Source organism: Mustela erminea, chromosome 14, assembly GCF_009829155.1.
Source record: "Mustela erminea isolate mMusErm1 chromosome 14, mMusErm1.Pri, whole genome shotgun sequence".
Lineage (NCBI taxonomy): Eukaryota > Metazoa > Chordata > Mammalia > Carnivora > Mustelidae > Mustela > Mustela erminea.
Genome location: NC_045627.1, coordinates 41,804,857 through 41,826,664, shown reverse-complemented (window position 1 = coordinate 41,826,664; position 21,808 = coordinate 41,804,857). Strand labels below are relative to the sequence as shown.

General features: G+C 39.1%; 1 protein-coding gene across 3 annotated transcripts in view; it reads right to left on the bottom strand.

Moving 5' to 3' along the window:
* Positions 1-21,808, bottom strand: part of LRMDA (leucine rich melanocyte differentiation associated) — a 1,046,803-nt gene that overhangs the window by 287,617 nt on the left and 737,378 nt on the right. The window lies entirely within an intron of this gene.

The window sequence follows — 21,808 nt, the reverse complement described above, 5'->3', positions numbered from 1 at the left end:
TTTTAAAATTAAGTTCACATTCATAGTTTCCGTGGGTCAGCCTCTTTTGGGGGAGGGGACCTACCACTCAACCCACTACAGCTGGGTTTGTACCTCCAGCCTATCTTACTTATAGCTCATTTTCTCACCACACTATAAAGTTATTCCCTCTCTTTTTCTCTTTATGTTTTCTCAAGGATGGCTTTGGCCAAGATAAAGATCTCAAGGTAGCCACAGACATAGTACAGAGAGAACACAGCCCTTTGATGGCCCAAAGTTATCCAGAACGTTAGTGACAATGCTGAAACTTAAGACCCTCTCAATCCTGCTATTGTTCTGAGAACCAAGAGGGAGAACTGACTTCTGAGAAATACCTTGCCATTGCCTCTGAACATCAAAACAGTTGACTCCTTCCAGAAGTTCAGCCCTCCTTTTGCAGGAGTAGAAGAGCTATAAGGTGTCAATTTAACCTATAGATACCTCCTAATAAGTTTAAGATAAAAGGCCAATACTTTCAAATAAGATTCAAACATAATGTAATAGCATTTGTTACCAAGCCCCATCTAATTATATCAGTCAATCTTTTATTACCAGACCCACAAGTGCAAAGAACTCTATTATAATCTCTCTTTATAACGATCTCCTCGCTATCTGACTCCTCCGACTCTGCAATATATTAATCATCTGCTTGCAATCATGAGTAAACATCAACTCAATTAAGAATTGATAAATAAACAGCTACTCTAAGGCTTGTTTTGATATGGCAGAGTATCACTGGGCACCTACCAGGCCAAAGCTTGCCTGGAGTTTTGAAACGTAGATGGCTTTCTAAGACTGTATTTCTTCTGCTGCTGTTTACAGAAGGTGCTCTGGCGGTTGTCTTCTGCTCACCTGTGTATACAGGTGGAGAACTATTCCCTTGTCCTCTCTGGATCTAAATGTGGAAGAATTGTTCATTTATCCTTACTCTGCACTACACAGTATCACATATCTGAAAGAAAACCAGTAGGAAGGCGGTAAAATGCAAGAAGCGTGAACACTGCCATATCCAATAGTGAAGCAGAAGGAACCCTTTCATATGTAAAGAGGCAGAACTTCATACTGAGTAGTTACATAACTGTTAGGAGTTAAATTTTGTCCCTCCAAAAAGAGATATTGAAGTCCTAAACTCCAGTAGCTCAGATTGTGAATTCATTTAGAAAGAGGTTCATTGTAGACATAATTAATTTAGATGAGGTTATGGTGGAGTCGGGTGAGCCCTTAGTCCAGTAAGACTGGTGTCTCTCTATAAGATGATGTGAAACCACAGAGGGAATACAATGTGGAGAGACACACAGGGAGAAGACAATCATGTAGTGACAGAAGCAGAGATTGTAAGATGCATCTACATGGAAGTAAAACCAAGAATTTCTAGCCATCCCCCAAAATCAAGAAGAGGAAAAGAAGGATTCTTCACAGAGTCACAGAGGAAATGTGGCCTTACTGACACTGAATTCACACTTCTGGCCTCTAGAAGTGTAAGAGAGCAAATTCCTATTGTTTTAAGTCTGGCACTTTGTGGCTTGCTACATAGGAAGCCAATACAGTGGTTGATTACAATAGGAATAACCAAGCTACCATTTTTGAGCATTGTTATACAGCAGGCAATGTATCGAGCATTTCAAAAGCATTAAGCACATGGAATTACCACAATCATCTTATGAAGTTGTAACTGAGCCCACATTCATTCAGTTTCCAAGTTAGAACTCCTATTCTCACTTTACAAATGAGGAAACAAGGTGCAGGCTATCAGCCCCAAAGTCACAGTGCAGATGAGTGGCAAGCCTCTTCAAGTACTGGGGGTACTCACTTTGTTTCCCAAAACAACACACTGTAATATAAGCCTGATGAGGACAGGGTCATGGCAGTGTTATTCACTCACCCACAGCTGTGCTGCCTGCAGCCCAAGGGCTCCTCCACCACATCCATCCTACAGAGGATGAAGGAAAGCCAGGGACCACAGGACTCACCCAGCATTCCAATTCCACTTCCACTGACACCCTCTACATTTATGTTTCTTAGTTTCAGCTCTCACATGAGATATATTTAAACCGACTTCCTGCTGCTAGAAGAAAAGTTTTAATATCATTGCTATACAGAGGAGTTCTTCTCACAAAAGAATTCCAGGTAGTATCTGCAAAAGAGATGACAGAATTAGTAAATTACCATTTTGGAACCAGCAATGAAATAAGGGACCGAGGTCACCATAACAAACATACTCTATCACTAGATGACAGGTTGGTTGGGAACTTTATAAAAAAATCACCATCTGAATCTACTAATTAGATATTAATTATGTGTCTGCTGAACATGATGTAATGGGAAGCATGCAGCACCACATTCAAAAAAATGAACTTGGATCTAAGCACACTCCTGACTTACACCAGATTAAAGGAAGTATACAGGATAGAAGAACAGGGTAATTGACACAACAAGGAAGCAACTAGCCAAAATCAGAAAGTGGCTCTTTCCCAAGGACAAATGACCATATTCCTCCAAAAGATTCAATGTGTAATGACAAAGAGAGAGAGAGAGAGGATGGAAAAGAAGAGAAAAGGAACTATGACAGAATAAAAGAGGTGAAAGATATAGCAACCAAATGAAATGTATGGACCTTGTTTGGATCCTGATTCAAACAAAATCAATGCAAAAGGATGATTCTGGGTATTAGAAAATGCTATGGAATTACTAATTTTTTTCTTTTTCTATTTTATTTTTTTCAGTGTTCCACCCAACGTGGGTCTTAAACTCACAACCCTGAGATCAAGAGTTGCATGCTCTACTGACTAAGCCAGCCAGCTGCACCATTAATTTTTTTTTTAATTTTATTTGTTTTTTCTTTAGCTGAGATAATGGCACGGTGAAAATCTGTTAGAGAAGCTTAGTGAAGTGTGTAGAACACTATGACCTGTTATCTGGGCTAAAATTAGGAGGAGGGAGAAAAAATCGTGACTTCTCCCCTGAAACTCAAGTAAAATGTTGAAATGTTGAAAGCTGGGTGCTCCAAATAATGCATAGTGACTGTCTAGGGAGCAAACCACATGACCTTTCCTCAGAATACAGAGTTTTAGGAACCGTTTAGAGTTGCCTAAAAATTCTGTGTCAGCTGTCGCTCTCGCCAGTAAGAACGACCCGCAAACGTGATGAGGAGCAAACTTCTTTATTAGCGTCTTTTGTTCTCTCCCCTCCAGCAAGTTCTGGCAATATATACATGTAGGCGGTCCAGCCCAACTATCCAATCACAGCCCCGTGCACGCGGTCTCCTCGTGGACCCTTACGTAACCGCGTATGGCTCTATTGTTCTCAAGCAGTAATCATGCATTTCTCTCTTGGCTCCTGGTGCTGTTCATGTGTCAGCCACGAGCGCACCCATACCCTAGCTAGCCAATCATTCTCACTTCCTCATTCTACAGGCATTCTCATCTACGTGACTCCTTGCATCTGCTGGATGGCTCTCCACAGTCAGCAAAATAAGGTGTGCTGGAGGAAAACTTGTCTCTGGAGGCCCCTGAAGAATTAGCTTAATTGGGGGATCTTCCCCTTCCTCTGCCATAATACCTGTGTGCTCAATTCATGACCAAGGCTACCACAAATGTTATTACCAAATCAATAAAGAAAACATCTATCCCCATGTTTCTGTGTTTCTGATATGTGGGGCCCTTTGGCAGTCTCCTTCCTGCCGACTGCAAGAGTGGTATTGCCACCATACATACTTCTTACTGGAATGTGTGATCAAATGAAATAACTTCTGGAAAATGCTTAGAATATCATGCCTTCAATAAATGTTAGCCATGATCGTCTTCATCATAATTACTATTATTATACTGTTGGTATTGTATATTCTTGCCACTGAACATTTTCAATGTGTTCCTTTTGTGCTAGCTATATTTGTCCAGTTAGGAGAGTTAAAACAGTAAGCCCAAGGGTAAGGATATCCTTACATATTTCTCTCTACCCTCTACTCTTCCCTCCTCCATGTCTACTTGGGAGGGGCAGTGTTATGTACCTAACAGTTTTGCAATAAACAGCTGTTTAGAAGCATCTGGGTAAGGAAGACTGGTGGTGATTATCCCTTCAATATAAGGGTTATGGAATCTGGGAACAAAAATTGGCAGTAGAAGGAGCAGAACTGAGTGAAATTTCTGGCTCTGTTGCTTAGTGAGTGGACAGGTTGGTGCTTACTAAATATTTTTGAGCTTCAGTTTCCTAATAGGTAAGTGGGGACCCAAGGTACCTGCCTCAAAAGGCTGAGAGTACACAGATGGGATTCTACCTTGGCTGCTGGCTCACCATGAGTCTCTCTCTTCCTCTCCAAAATGAGGAGACCCTCATCTAGACCTCTCTGACTATTAACTGTAAGAGGATATACAAAGTTCGTGCATAGGAAAGATTTTGCTATGAACTGAATGTGTGTATCCCCTCCCCCAAATGTCAAAGTCTGAACCCCAGTGTGATGGTATTTGGAGGAGGGCACTTGGGAGGGGATTAGGACATGAAGGTGAAGCCCTCACGCATGGGATTCACGTTCTTGTAAGAGAAGACTAGAGAGCTTGCTTCTCTCTCTGCTGTGTGAGGAAACCAGGAAAGAGGTCTTCATGCTGGCACCCTGATCTTGGCCTGTCAGCCTCCAGAGCTGTGAGAAAGAAATGTCGTTCAAGCCACTCAGTCTACGGTATCTTGTTAGAGCCTGAACTAACAAAAACATATGCATAATAAAAATTTATTTTATTATTATTATTATTTTTTTTTAAGATTTTGAGAGAGAGAGACAGAGATAGTGAGCGGGGAGGAGAGGGAGAAGCAAGCTCCCGTGAGCAGAGACCGGGATGCAGGGAAATAATGCCAGGACCCTGGGATCATGACCTGAGCTGAAAGTAGACACTTAACTAACAGAGCCATCCAGGTGCCCAATAAATGTGCATTCTCGTTCCCCTAACTAACAAGTTCTCAAATTTTAGTTGGCATCACAGAGCATCTCCCTGGGTCCCCAGTAACTGCAGTCCCCCAAGGCCTGCACTCTCTCGTCTCTACCCAGCACTGCCTACTGGCACCAGTCACTCATCAAGGCCCAAGAAGAAGGCAGAAATTGCCAACAGATGACTGAAGGGTTAAGGCAATTGTCTGGTGCTCCCACTTTGAAATCCACAATTTTGCAAAGACAAAAAGAAGGGTCTAGGGCTCTAAGAGAATATCAGCAAAAGCTACCAAAAGTCCTAGGAGAAAGGGGGGGGATCAACAAAACACAATTTTAAGTTTCCTTAAATTCCCTAAGTGTAATCTACAAACTGTGATCTACATCTTATCACTAACTACTGATAATCTTGGGTGATTCATCCTGTTCTCTGGACCTCTGTTTCCTCCGGTGTAAAATCAAAAGTGTTCTTAAACATGAGCCTTCACACCTCTAGAACTCAGGCGTCTGAGAACTTTGATGAGAAAGAAATAAAATTGTTATATATAAAAATGTGTACTTATATATGTATTTCTATAATACATAACCTATATAAAAATATAAAGAGATATTTTTATTTTCCCTAACTTCTAAGGGCCATTTAATATTTTCTTTGATTATAAATGTAGACAACAAAATCTCATCAATAAAAATTAGATATAGTCAAGTCACATGATTGCAGAAATCTGAAATACTGTTTACATTCACCACTACTTTGTAATTACGGTGCATGTTAGACCTACTTTTAGAGCTCTGTAATTTGTGTTAAGAAGCACATGAAGTACAAGTCATGAACTTGATTTTTAAATTTTTTGGCAATAGTATTTCAACATACTTAATTTGCCTTTTAATCATATATTTGGTTTAGCGCATTTGAAAATCATTAGCCTGAGAAGGGGTCCATGGGTTTGACCAAACTCTCAGAGGTGTCCAGGCACCAAAAAAGTTAAGGAACCTGGGGGATTCCAAGGGTCCTTCTAACTAGGACTTCACAGCTGGTTATTCACAATCCACACTGCTGGAATCTGTTCTGTTCTCTGGCTTCAACCTAGTTCATCTGCTGGGTAAGCCTGCAGTCTCTGGAACCTGCTTCCTAGGTTCCAACCAGCCTCTGTCCTTGACTGGCTGTGTGACTTTGAGCAGTTTACTTGGCTTCTCTGAGCCTAAGTATCTTCTTTTTAAAAGTGGAGCTCATTCCACCAACTTCTCTGGAGTTGTTGTGAGAGGTTAGTAATGTACTTAAAACAAGAAATAAACAACAAAAAAACAACAACCACAAAAAACAAAAAAATGGTGCAGCACTCAGTAAAGGATTACTGATGTTAACTCTTGTTAGATTTTTATCATGGAAGGGTAGCTGAATCAGTCATCCCAAAGTCTGCCTCTTCGGCCCAAGGATTATTTTAGGATGGTTTTATAAAAACTCCAGACACAGGAGAAGTGCTGAAAATCAAGTAAAAAGTTCCCATTTGTAAGGAACATTTATATTTTTAAAGGAAATCTCCAAGTGTAAGGATGTACCAGGAAGAGGCAGATGATTCAATCTCCAGAAACTTTTATCAATGGGGAAGCCAGGTCTTAAATCTGCATAACAACACTACCCTCATTTGCTGTGCTTTCCTAGTTACCTCCCATAACCCCCAGTGTCTTTTTTTATCTTTAGCTGAAAATGGTATTTAAGGTGGAGTTAGTCTTCCCAAGTATCTTTCCCGGTATCATGTGTTCAGGAGGTATACATGTTACTAAACTTTTGTCTTTCGCCTCTTAATCTGTTTTATTTTTGTTCTTTTTTTGCTTTGTTTGTTTGTTTGTTTGATTCTTCTCTTACTATGAAGGTGTCTCAACCAAAATCTAGAAGGGGCTCTTAGAGGAAAAATTATTTTTCCTCCCACACAATACCTTCGTGTGTGGTTATTATAAACCACATCGCTTAAAGGGGCAAATGTCCCCCAAACCTAATCTACTATTACTCAGACCTGTTGAAAAATGCATTCAATATTTCAAAGCACAAAGAAGAGATACAGCAACAGAATAATGGAAATAATTAGAAATCACTGGGTTTCACCTCACTTCACTCTGAACTGTTATAGAGGAAATCGCCAAGAATGCGAGACTTGAAAGAAGGCCACACTGAGTTCATTTTTCTAGAATTCTTTTTAGAATCCTCTTTGCTCTGGGATCCTATATGCTTTCTCCTCACTTAATTTCCCCCCTGCAGTTTGTATATAAAAACTGATAAATCCTAATCTCAATTTAACAGTGAGTGAGATTTTGTGGATATGCCCTTAATGTAAATAATCCAATCTCTCCCAACAAACTGTTTCTGTCATAAGGCTATTTGTGATAACTACAGCGACCACTTAGAGACTTTTGTTCTCCATTAGAGGGGTGATATCTCGGCCAGCAAGGATGGTTTTATTACTTTGCATAAACTTCTGTAGCTTAAAAGGAGCAGTAGTAAAGTTAGTTCAAGGCCCTTTATGACTTCTTTTGTTCTGCGAAGTTGGGGAGGAAAAACATCAGTGAGGTATGAAAAGGCTGTTTGTTTACAATCAGTACGCAGATCCTCGCCTTTTTCATAAAAGGAAAGGAAACCAGCGGGAGAATTACAATACCCAGCACCTCCCTGGGTCTCTCTGTATTCTCCACACTTGTGTATTAAGCAGCTAGGCAGCTGTTGAACAAGTACTATCAACAAAGCAATCTTCTAGCCCTTTGATTCAGGCTATTCATATCTTCTGCCCTGAAATAAAATGACTTTCACAATTAAAACACCGAAATCAATGCAGTATCTATTGTCATGTCTGCAGGAGAAAAGCTTTAATTACAGCCATAGTTAGATAACACAATCATTACACCTCCTTAATCTCAAATATAAAACCAGCACCCTCTGAGTACTTTGCCACCCTTTCTTTGATTTTTTTTTCCTTTTCTTTTTTTTTTTCTTTCTTTTTTTTTCCCCCCAACGTGAATGGCTTTTTATCTAAGCACTTCAATTTGCATGCCTTTGCTCGGAGGCAGCTCCCCATGATATGTTAATTGCAGATTGCTTTAAGTACTAAAAGATTAACATAAAACCCTTTGCAAACAAGCTAATAGTTTATGATAATTTTTGCATGGCCTTTGTCTGTCTATCACTGGATTGCCTCTAGCTGTAATTTTATAAAGAAGCTGTAAAATATCATTTAAACAAGTTCATTTACACATAATTATTACCAGAATCACATTATTCAATTTAGATACTCCAGCCTATTAACAATCCATGAACTAAAATGTAATTAAACTATTTTCCTTTTATGAACCTATTCATTACAATGTGTGGGAGATGGATCTCTCAGTTTCACTGCAAATTTCAGCACTTTGTTGTTGAAATTGACAAGTCTGGCACTCATTATGTGCTTTTAATTATATTAAAAGTATTGCAAGACAGCTTAGATAAAGAATATATTTAGAAAAGAATGCCTGGAAATGCCAAGATGGTGTCATCCCCAAATATATATTTATTTTACTCATGCATTTTTTTTCTGCCCTCTTAACAGTGAAAAATAAAATCACGCTAGTTGTTTTAATTGAGATTTTCATAGCTTCTCTTAGTAATTTTTCTAATTTAAACCAAGGATAAATATCTCATCTAATTAATTGTGTTTACTCATTTTTCCAGATTTCTATCTACTTTTTTTTAAAAAAAACTGTAGCTGGATTTATAACCAAATAAATACAGTCTCCCAGAATTTACATACAGACACACAATTACCTCACATATGAAGGATGCCATATTTAGGACTTGATTAAAAAACTGTTGAACAGCTTAATTTCTGATACAAGCTTTAATCTGTGTGGGAGCAACAGCATTAATGGGAAACACTTCATCTGTTTTGAAAGGGGTAAGTAAGTTCCCTGCTTCTGCTCAGTGTCGCTTGATTTCTGAGGTGACTCTAACTCTTTCAGTTAGTGCAGACTCAGAACAAGCTTGAAACTGGGAGTTGTAAGACTGACCACTGATGGACATCTAAGTCTATATTGATGACACAGGGCATCCCAGTTTGGTTTCTACTAGAGCAGCTATCAAAGGAGTCCTGTCTGAACACCCCACCTCCACCCTAATGACATACTTAGTATGTAACTGTCCAAAGCTTTCTTTTCCATTGCCCCATCTCCATCCTCCTTAGAATGTTCAACACCTCCCTCCAGATAAAATCTGGATTGTATTTACCTTCATGTATTAAATCATGACCAGCATTTTCCATAAAGAACCTTTTGTCCTCAGTGACTAAACTGGAGTACTGGTAGCCTGCACCAATCACTTGGTATCACTGCATATATATTCTTATGCGGGTAGCTATGAGCTTTTGGTTGATTATCTCTTGTCCTCTCAACTAGTTGGTGAGTTTCTCTTTTTATGCCTCTACATTCCTCTTATGGCCTGATGGTATCTTATATGTGGCCAATATTTAACCAAAATACTATAAATGTTGATTAGATATTAGAGTCGACCCCTTTCTCTATTAGCCATTATTGGCTCATACTATGGAAGACTGGAAGATGTACCCAGTAATTCCTTGCCCAGCATTCTACTTTAGCCACTCTTCCTCAGGGATCTCAAAGAAGAAATTCAGATGATTACAAGGACAGTTTATAAGTTGGCCAGGAACTTCTTTTTTTTTTTTTTTTAAAGATTTTATTTATTTATTTGACAGAGAGAAATTACAAGTACACTGAGAGGCAGGCAGAGAGAGAGAGAGAAGGAAGCAGGCTCTCTACTGAGCAGAGAGCCCGATGCGGGACTCGATCCCAGGACCCTGAGATCATGACCTGAGCCGAAGGCAGCGGCTTAACCCACTGAGCCACCCAGGCGCCCCGGCCAGGAACTTCTTGAGAAACAAAATCACCCTAAGACTTTCTGGGCCTTCAGCAGTTCACTAATGCCCACTCTGCCTTTCAGAGACTGAAGATCTAGAATGGAAGTAATATCCCTACCTTTTTTTTTTTTTTTTTTTGAGATTTTATTTATTTATTTGAAAGAGAGAGAGAGAGTATGGGAGATGGGAGCAGAGGGAGAAGCAGACTCCACTGAGCAGGGCTTGATTCTAGGACCCCTGAATCATGACCGGAGCTGAAGATAGGTGCTTAACCAACTGAGCCACCCGGGCATCCAGTGATACTCCTAATTAAGGAAGAATAACCATTGGTACAATACGCCCTTGGTTGGGTGGCCACTTGTCAGTCACTCTGGAGAAATAGGGGGAGGGGAAGAAACCCCAGAAATAACGTACTTCACTCGAAGTCTCTTGCATAAGAATAGATTTAGAGTGATTATTAAAATCATTAAATAGATAAATAAAGAAATCAAAAAGTTCTATGGTCAAAGGGGTTTTGTATATATATATTTTTAATTTATTTATTTATTTGAGAGAGTGAGCACACCAGCAAAGGCAAAAGGAAGAGGGAGAGGTAGAAGCAGTCTCCCCACTGAGCAGGGAGCCCAATAAGGAGACTGATCTCAGGACCCTGGGATCATGACCTGAGCCAAAAACAGTGGCTTAACTAACTGAGCCAACCAGGTGCCCCGAGTGGCTTCTATTGAACTCCTCTATGGAAGAGCTGACTGTTAAAAACAAGACAATAGGATTCAAATGGAGTCACTTATGCTAAGCCCCATGTCACAAATGAACCTTAATTTATAATTTTGGCTCTCCCAAAAATGGATTCTTACACTAGCAATCAGGAATCATCTTATCAATATTAGTTAGGTAGTCTTCCTGACAGACCCTTGCCATCCCCTAAAGGAAAATATCCTTGCCATATTAAACCCCTTGTTTGGCTTAGTATTACTGCCTTGTTTCTGCTCCCTTCTGACTGCAAAGTTTTCCATTTTGTACAGATCCTCAGAGCTTCTTTCTATCTGCTAGATTGAATGCTGAGTAATTCATGAATTCATGAATTTAGTGAAGCCAATAAGATCTTTAAAATTTATTCAGTTAAATTTCATTTTTTTAATATCACTGCTATATATTTACTGAGCACTCATTGCATAACTGAGTCCAAGGGGAATGCAGTAAACAAGGTCACGTAACCCACAAACAGCTACCCTAAATTCCTTTTTGCCATTCACATCTTACCAAGTTTGATGGAACATAAACAGTTTCCGCCTACCTAAATGAATCCAGGCAGAGGCCTGGGGGAACCACACCACCCCATGACTTAGACATCAGGCAGAGGCAATGTGACAGGTTTCCTATAGTTTTTTTCCCCATCTGTGTATGTATTTCTCTTATCTTGAACCTCACAACCTTGTTTGTTTTACTGTACACTAATGTCTGGCACAGTGCCTAGCACATAGAGACAACACAATAAATGTGTTAAAAGTTAAATTAATTGGTAGATACCTAATGAATGAGCTGGGAATTTATACCATGGTAGAGTCTTCGAAACCAGGTATTTCAAATGCTGGTGCATTTTAAAGAAATAGAGATTTAAGTTCAAGGATTAAGTTAAAAAGTACCCAAAACTGGGGCACCTGGGTGGCTCAGTGGGTTAAAGTCTCTGCCTTCAGCTCAGATCATGATCCCAGGGTCCTGGGATCGAGTTCCGCATCAGGCTCTCTGTCAGCAGGGAGTCTGCTTCTCCCTCTCTCTCTGTCTGCCTCTCTGACTACTTGTGATCTGTCTCTCTGTCAAATAAATAAAATCTTAAAAAAAAAAATGTACCCAAAACTTGGAAATAAGAGAATTGGGGTGGGGGGTATCTAAGAAGGGCACAATCACAATACCCTTTCAATGGCAAAATGTTGGTGTGGTAGGACAGGTCCTCGCAAGAATTATTTAATTCTTAAAGAGATCATTTAATTCTTAAGGAGTTTATACTTTGACTTCATTCCTCACTGCTTGATTACAGCCCAGAAACAGTGAAGTCACATGTTAAACTGTAGGTTTTGGTCCAGTAAAAAAGAAGAAGAAGAAGGAGAAGCAGCAGCAGCAGCTAAAGAAGAAGGAGGAGAAGGAGAAGAAGAAAAAGAAGAAGAAGAAAAACAAAAGAAAGGTTCCCCAGATTTTATGATTTAGTTGCTCTAAAAGATATTGGTAGAGAGAGTCAATTATCATATGGTTTCACTTATTTGTGGAGCATAACAAATAACATGGAGGACATGGGGAAATGAAGAGGAGAAGGGAGTTGAGGGAAATTGGAAGGGGAGGTGAACCATGAGAGACTATGGATTCTGAAAAACAATCTGAGGGTTTTGAAGGGGCGGGGGGTGGGAGGTTGGGGGAACCAGGTGGTGGGTATTAGGGAGGGCATGGATTGCATGGAGCACTGGGTGCGGTGCAAAAACAATGAATACTGTTATGCTGAAAAGAAATAAAAAATTTTAAAAAATGGGTTAGACCATAACATTCTAAAAATTTAGAAATTTTCCAAAGTCACATTCCTTTTTATGTCCAATAAAATGATAAACCAAAAGTACGATTACTAGAAAATCTTAGGATTTAAAAATACAAACCCTGAATTAAAGAAAAAATATAAAATATCACAAATTATCTAGATAAACAAACAACAGAAGATTGGCTTGCATTATGGCTTATGTGACATTAGCGATTACTTTATTTGGAGAAAATTATTATTATTATTATTATTATTAAGAAAATCTCATAATAAATATACACTATTTAGTTTGAGAAAGTAGAAAACGCATGGTAACCACATACTACAAGAATGAAGCTACTGACATTTAATGTTATAAAAGATAAAATTAAAGAAATAGAAAAGTATATTGTCAAAAAATATACCTCAAAATATGGACCTTTAGAAAAGGCAAATGGAAAATATGAAAATATAAATACATATAGGAATTAGAAAAGTACATTTGACAGGACCATAGACACTGAAAAAATAAGCAATTTATAAGAGAACATTACTTGCATTTTTTCTGAGAACCATATTTTATTGATAACTATTTTTTTGCTTATTTTAATAATCTGGGCATATTTGTTTCAGCACTGTTCAGCAAACCCTCGACCCCCTTCTTGGTTGGTACTTCATTTAGTTCTGACACCTTTCTTCAGAATACTTAGGTACTCTCATTGTGTTACACTACTTTCATCTTTCAAATAGTACTGCTTTATATTTATTTTTTTTTATTTTTTAAAGATTTTACTTATTTATTTGGCAGAGAGAGAGAGAGATCACAATTAGGCAGAGAGGCAGGCAGAGAGAGAGATGGGGGGAAGGCAGGCTCCCTGCTGAGCAGAGAGCTCAATTCAGGACTTAATCCCAGGACCCTGAGATCATGACCTGAGCCAAAAGCAGGGGCTTAACCCACTGAGCCACCCAAGCACCCTAAAAGACTATTATAACTCATTGTTTCTGCTATTCAAGGTAAACCCCACATTTTCTTTAAAACAGAGAAATACGGTCATGAATTTTAATAAATTTAATAAATTTAATACTTCTGTTCTGCAAGACACATGTCAAAAAACAAATAAATAAAAGACATTGGTTAGTTTTGCATCTAATTGTAGCAATATTGGCCTCACGTCCTTTTTTTTTAAGTGCCTATAAATACCCAGTCCCTCAAAAGGACCCAGTTTATAATATTACTAGTACCCTTATTAGTGACTTAAGTATATTAATAATATAAAATAATGATATGCATTAACATAGCATTTGTGTGAGCCAGATTTTTTAATATTTTGAAAATTATACTTGATGATATCATAGGACAGACCTCAGCTGTGCCAAGGGGTGCGCTACTACTGTACAGGCCACATCTTCTAAACTCTGACTTACATACACATAAGGGATCCTAGGGGACAGACACATAAAAGAACAGAATAGTTGGCAGGTAGCTGATCTCCCTTACCATTACCACCGAATCTTCAAGGTCTGGCAGGCAGAAGTATGACACTAAGGTCAAAAAATGGATCAAGAAGAAAGAAAATTCTGTTGTGGGGGAGCTAGAGTAGAGAGTGGACCCATGAACACAGGAAAGGCTGAAGGGATGTATACAGTAGATGGTGGTGGAAGGGGCCTCAGGGGACACTGACTTGATATTTATGCTTCGAGAGAAAGAAATTCCTCAACCTTATAAGAAATGATTAGACTAAATAATTCTGAAGGTCTAGGATTATCAAATATCCTCATGGTAACATGATTTCCATTTTTCTCAGAAGACTCAACTTCTACTTTCCCTGTGCCCTTGGATCCTTAACAAAGGTCTTTCTCACCATCTGGTTTTCACCTGTTCCCAGGAGCTGCATAGTTTCTATTGTCTCTTTGGCCAGGACTGACTGCCCTGGGACACACTGTGCCTCCCCCACCATCACACTGGCAGCTCCTATGGGCCTATGTCTCACACCAACTCTCAAAGAAACTCTCTTGTTACCAGTGCCAGAAACAATACTTCTACAACAGCTAGTGGATTTCCCTGCTGCTTCGTTTTTGTTTTGTTTTTGTTTTGTTTTGTTTTGCACTATGTCCCATAGTTCTCCTCACCTATAATTCTCAGACCCCAGGGCAGGCCATCTGAGCGCCCTCACACTCCCTGTAGGGCTGGAACCCACCCAGATGATCAAAGAAGGGACCTCGATTGTACATTTCACTTCTAAAATTTTTGGCATACTTGCCTGGCTCAGAAACGTACTGCCTTTTGGATATCTGTAAGTTGTAGGCAGCTAACTACATTCCCCTCCATGCCTGGGGGAGAGTTTCAACCTCAAACAACTTTATTTAAACAATTTCTTACTTAACATGTTTTTCTCAGTGCTTCAAATCCAATCACTCCCTGCATTGCAGGGAAGAACTGCTACAGGACAAAAAGAACAACACAACCTGTTTTTATTTTAATATCTTCCGGGTCTCTCGGCACTGCCATCATTTGGGCTGTCAGCCCTTCACTGCCCGAGGTGGCTTCCCGCTCTCTGCAGACAGTCTGCCTCCCCACTAATGGCACTGTTTGAGCGAGGGGGAAATGCAATTTTCCACTCCATTACAAGCACTGTGTAAAAGGACCTCTTTTTCTCACTGCACACAGATAAGGACCTAATGAAATTCCATTCACTAAGTATTACAATAGCCAACTCCACTCCAAATACAGGCGTTCTCAGTGCCTGCCAGGCCCCCCACTCCAGAAGCGATTGCCACTGAATGTCCCTGGATTGGATCCCGTCAGGATGAAAAACTACGGGGTAAGCAGGGAGAGACCCTGGAGGAAGGGAAGGTAACAAAGATGGCAGGACATCCATGTCTTTTGCTCTTCCTTCTAATCATTAGGCCTGGAGAGTTTCTTAAGGACTCTGGTAGAAATTCTTGTGTCTGGAAATAGCAATCTTGGGAGAATCCAAGTACCCCCTAAAAGGTCTGGACATCACATATTCTACAGACATGGGTAACAAAAGTGAGAGAAGAGGGGCCATGCCCTGTCTGCATTCTAAAATAGAAATTAAGAACATATCTCATTCCTAATGATCACGTGAATCTCATGAAAGCCTGTTGAAAAGGTAAAACTGCTTCTTCATATTTTTCCATCTTTCTCTCCTCATCCCTTGTCTAGCCAAATCTCCTTTCCAGTCTATGTGCCCTTGATCCATGGTGAAGCAATACAAAAAGTAACAGAAAATAAAGTTTCCTTCTTCCTTCCCCATTCAGAGTATCAATGTCCTAGTGGTTCTCTAGGGTTCTCTAGGGTGGGGATTGGCGGGGCATGGCCTCCATGTCACCAGTGTTCTCCCTCTACATGATCTCTGGTTTGGCCTCAGATCAAAACTCATCACTCTCATACCCATGCCATCCAGGTTTGATTCTGTCACCAAATAATCCATGCTGCCAGAGAGAACCTGATGAAGTTCTAGTTTGATAGCAAATCGACAGGCTGCTCCTGGCAACACAGTGCATTAGCTTCAAGGAATTAAGTGTGAACGCTGAATTTAAAGATATAGTTTCTATGTATATGGGATGCAATTTTGGGCCTTGCAGACTTTTTGTGAAATCTCTTCAATCATATTACCAAAGTATTCCTATATCTCAACTGAGACACAATTAAACTCGGAGGAAGACAGAAGAACAGTCTTATTATATATATATATATATATAGTACATACCCTATCTATTAAGATGCTATATATTAAATATTTACATATAAAAATAAATATATATTTAAAAAGTTCCTTCTATCCTCATTTCCCATTCTTATTTCCTCCCTCAAAGGCAGTGATTCTAATTCATTGGGTCTTTTTATCATATGAATTCTTGAAAAAAGTATTTTTTTACCTTATACCATATTGCAAGATACACTCATGTTATTATGTGTCACTGCATTTGTTTTGGCAGTTATATAATATTCCACTAAAAGAATACATATGATGATTTCAGATATTTGCTCTTAAAAATAGTAACGCCAAGGACTTTCTTTACATGTCTCCTATTGTACATGTATCCCAATGGAATTGCCAGGACATGGGGTCATTAACATACAAATTTAGATCACTAATTTTCCAAAATATATGATCCATTGGTACTCCTGTCAGCAATGTATAAGAAAACATCATTTTCCAGTCACGTATGTGAAAGAAAATTTTACTATGTTTTCCTTGTAATTCCCTAATCATTAATAATGTTGACCATATTTCTTCCCATGTTACTTGGCTATGAATATTTCCTCCTCTGCAAAGTATCTCTTTCTTCTGTCCAATTTTCCAAGGTATTGTTTGTAGTTTTCTTAATTGGCTGATAGGAGTTCTTTATAGACTTTCCATACTGATCCATTATCATCTCTGTATGTTGAGAGTATCTTTTCCTAGTTCATGATTTGTCTTTTCCACTTTATCAAGTGTTGTTTGATCAACAAGTGTCTCCATTTTTGTAGACCAACATTCAAGTCTTCCATATGTTTTTTAAAGAAATCTTACTGCTGTTTTGTGCTCAAGTATTTTTAATTTATGTGAGCTATATTGTTATATGTGTCATCTTTCTTTTTTCCCCACTCAAGTTGTATACTTTTAAGATTCATTGTGTCATGATACGTACATCTACTCTGCTGCTACTTCTGTGGATATTCCAGGATATACCTGCCCCACATTTTACCAACTACTTTCATGTGGGCCCATTTATACATCAGGCAATTTACAATGTGATCAATTCACAAAACTTTCCTTCCAATTTCCCTTTCTCAAGCATATACTAGTTAAGTAGAATTGGGATGTGGCTAACTTCTGAGGCAGAAGAAAAATGACTACTGTGTATTTTATAAAGTCCTTTTGTGCACTTTAAAAAGGCTTTGAGTTACCCAAAAATGTGACAGATGTACCATTTTTTAAAGAATCTACTACTTCGCCCACATCTTGACAAACAGATTTCATCTCCTGTGCCAACACCTATCATTTGATAATGGCCATCGAGAGAGTGCTGCTCAAAGGATGCTGAAGCTGTTTGAGTTCAGTTAAGAGAGTCATGATCAATTAACAATTGCTGCTGGGGATTTGGGAATGGCAGCATGCATGCATTGCATTTGCCATCTCAGGTAGTAGAAATCACACTCTCTCATATCCCTCAAGACAAACCTTGCTACCTCCTAGGGGCTCAAGAAGAGCCAAAACCTCACAAGCTCAGCCTACTGTTGAAAACAAAATCATTTGCTCCTGTGCACTGTAGCCTATGCTCAACTGCATAAATTAGCAGACAGAAGAGAAGAAGAGCTCAAGCCCATGTCTTTGAGTCCTGGCTGATGTCCCCACCCCGCACCCTGCTCATCACCTTGTGCACACTATTCTCACCCAAGTGCTTCCAATTTACTATTTTAATCGGCGGTGAGATGATATTTTAGAATTAGATTTCTGAAGAAGAGAAACAGGCAGGTTCTAAGAACAGCTGCAAAGAAAATGATTTTCTTTCTAAGCTCTGGCCCCATTTGTTATGCAGCAGGTGGTTCTGTTTAATCCAGGCAGCATTTACTGAGAACTCTGGTGTTCTCAGGGCTGCACTTAAATCTAATAGCAGAAAATCAAAGCTACAAAATCACCAACTACAGCTCCTGGCACATTGTGAGTGCCCAAGCCAGTGTTAGTTTCCTTTGCCTTCTAGTTTTCTTGCTTTACTCAAAAAGATTTCAGTCCAAATGGGCAAATGAAACTTTTTCCATGCCACAACGACCCCAATCGATACTACTTTGGAAATTTAGGTATTAATACCACTTGAAACAAAAACTGAAAAAAAATGATATTCCAAGGAGACAGCAATGATATTTGGTTGGTAGAAGTCATATGGAGTTAAGGTTTACATAAAACATATACTTCATAACTGTTTGGTACAAGGGATACCTTACAGCAAAACCACAAAATGTTAAGGTTAGAAGAGATAAGGGAGATTATTTAAACCAAACCCTTCACTATACAGATGAGGACTTTTTTTTTTTCTTTTTCTTCATGTTATGTGATATCTGGGACTGGAACTCTGTTTTCCCAACCACCACTGTAGTAGCCTTTGTGCTATGTTATACGGTATTTCATGAACAAGCTGAACGTCTCAAGAGAATTATGCCTGGAAATATTTAGGTGAAATTCAACCAGGGACATACCTGTCCTCCTCACCTCCACAGGGCCATGATGTAACATGTAACCCAGACAGCTGGAATCAAGGCCATGATCCAGGCAAGTGTGTAGTGCACCTAACTTTGCATGACCTCCAAAACAATCCCCCTAGCTATGGTTTTAATTTTTAAAAATTGCTCCGCTTAGAGTATCTCTAAATTTTAAAAGCATTGCCATTAACAGGTTACTTCAAATTGTCCCTGTCAGCTGGAGCTGGGGGAAGCTCCAATGATGTTCCCCCAGTGAATAATAATTTGTTTCAAATTTTAAAGGACAAAACTTATTCTTGGCAACCTCCTGTAGGGAGAAGAACTATTTCCAATGCTCTTTAATACATCTTGAAATAATTTATGAAACTTTACGAATATATTATTTCAGGAATGTGCATTTGCAGTCAAACAAAGAATAATTATTCACTGCTAGAGGAGCCCTTTGAAGGGACATTATCTTTCCTTTCATAGGTGATGGCTGAAAGAAACAATGTTTCAAAGCCACTTGCAGGTTAAAAACCTCTACTTAGGAAATGAAAGCTAATTTGATTAGAAAAGATGTTTAATTAACCACCAAGTCTATAACTTTGCCATTGAGGAGAAATCCTGATGTCATGTGTTTGAATTTGATGAGATAACAACTAACAGAGATAATTACTCATCCTTTTCAAATGAAACATGGTCTAATTTTATTAAGAAGATACAACCAATGCCTTGGGTAAAATCACAAACTCAGTATCTTCCACTCACAGCTCAGTGTGGTCAAGATACACTCCAAGACCCCACTACAGTATGGATAACCACTGACAGAAGGATACACCTGCCAAGGCAAAATAGGTCGTCAAATTACTAACGACATTCTCAAAATCACCACCCCCCACCCCTTAAAGCCATTGCTGTAACTAGAGACATTAACAGGATGGAAGCTTCTTGAATAGTGCTGGAGATCACATCTGCTAAGATTAGAGCACATTTTTGGAGTGAGATACCAAACAATACAACTCAGAAAATAATGGTTCACCTTGGTCCATTCATGCAGGTCAGTATGAGCTCACAACATTAGGAAGAAAAGGAAGTCAGATGGTTGGCCCTAGAACAGTTCAGCAATGGTGCATAGAAGAGACTGAATTTATGGACATTGCTGTCCCCATCCCTGACCCAAAGCTACACAAAGTCCTAGTTATTGCAAGTCCTATGTCACTTTCCTTTACACTGATCTTGATCCTCTACCATATTAACTTCCACCATGCTTATGAGCATACTCCTTGGTGTGGGATCCCCAATGTGGATTGTGGATCCCCAAAATTTAGTAAAGAGGTTTTCTCAAAGCTGATCCTAGTCTCTAAAGATGTCCATCCAATCATACATTCACTTATAATGAGATACAAAGGCTAATGAAACCATGAAGCTTCTTTGCTTTATGGCTGGAATTATCATTAGTTCAGTGGGGACCTTCTGGTTATCTCTCTCTTGTTTGCTGGAAGGGCTAATTGGCGGAAGTATTCATATTTTTAGTGGGGTGTGAACAAATTTTTGATTAGTCAATGTTCTTTGGAAGGCACTTAATCCCCAAATCGTGGAGGCCCATGAGTGCATGCTATAATAAAAAGAATCTCTGTGAAAAAACTGGACCCAACAGCTTCAGCCTTTCTCATCTTCCTTCCTTAATTCTTCTAGTACTTGGGAACCATAGTTAGCACTTGGTCATTTTATATATTATTCTACAGTTTTTGTGTTCATAATTCTGTGCCATATGAAAAGAAAAGTCTGTAGGTCAGAAACTGTGTCATATGTTACTTTGGTATTCTCCACTCTAACAAACACAAAGTTGACTTGAAATGGCGAGTCTGTATTTGTCGATTAATGGACTTGGGCCATGTTTCCTTTTGATAATCCATGAGGTCATATGACACTAAGAAACTTCTTTTGCTGCTTTTGGACCAAGACACTAGTAATATGTTATTGTCATTGTTGTTTTTAACATTAACTTGACACGAATGACCTTTGTGATTCACAATTAAGAAGTGATAAGAAAGCAATTGGGGTTGGCTATCAAGACCTCCATGGAGAGGCCCAGTGCCAATTCTGTGCTCTGGGAAGAAGTATAGTGGCAATCATTACAGAATATGAGAATAACAGGTGTGGTTCTGAAGATACTTAGCTTAGGCCACCGGGGAAAGAGGACTGGTCACAGAGCAGTTCTCATCAAGAACAAAACTAAAGAATTGCTCTCTGAAATAAACACCATGTTTCTATTTCAGATTTACCAATCTCCAAGGTTGTCTCTAGTGATGTTAAAATGATACCCCAAACAACTGATGATTCTGTACATGTCAGCCTCCCAAAGCCCAAATACCTATCTTGTACAAGTCACTCAGATGACATTTTGTTTCAGCTCAGCAAACTATGAAGACAAAATCCTTGAATACAGTTATCGATTTGTGTAGTGTGGGCAACTGAATTATCTCTAGCTAGAGGATCACTTGATTTTATATGTTTAACCCCTTTCAAATACTTATTAGATGTGTAAGATAAATAAGACTTCTTGAAGAATCATCCATTTGTTCAGTCTAAGGCAAAGCAGAAGGAAACCCACAAAAGAAGATTGAAGGTTTCCTCCTTCAAGAAACTGATAATCTAGTCAGGAAGATAAGACTGACACATATGGAAAAAAAAAAAAAAAGTTGAGGAGAAGTGTGGTCAGAGACTGAGAGGTGTAGGAATTCAGAAAGAAGAGAAAGCACCAATGACTACTGCAGTCTGGAGAAGCTTCCCAGAGTATGTAACTCTGACCAGTCTTAGTGAACTATCATGCCTGTAAGTTCAGAGACGGAGGAAGAGCATTTTGGACAGGTTGCCTAAGACGAGCAAAGGTGTGGGAAAGGAGATGTAAAAATCACATGGGGACTAGAAATGCAGGTGAGCCAGGAGAATCAACATTCCCAGGATGAAGGGCAAAGTAGGTAGAGGGTTGGATCAATGGTGAAAGATCCCCAACACGGGCAGGGTATGGGAAGTTGTGAGTGGGTGGGCTAGAGCTGAAAAGGCCATTAAATCTGGAAGTTCTCAAACTACTCTTTGGCAAATTTCATAAAGAAAACCTTAGATATCCAATATATAAAATACAAAAATAAAAGCAGAATTGTTCCACCCCACCCCACAACGCACACACACACAGAGTGCAGTCCCTGATATTCCATTGAGGAATCTAAGAGAACAAAGTTGGAAAACCATTAAGGTCCAATCTCCTCCTATCTATTTGTCAGAGGTTG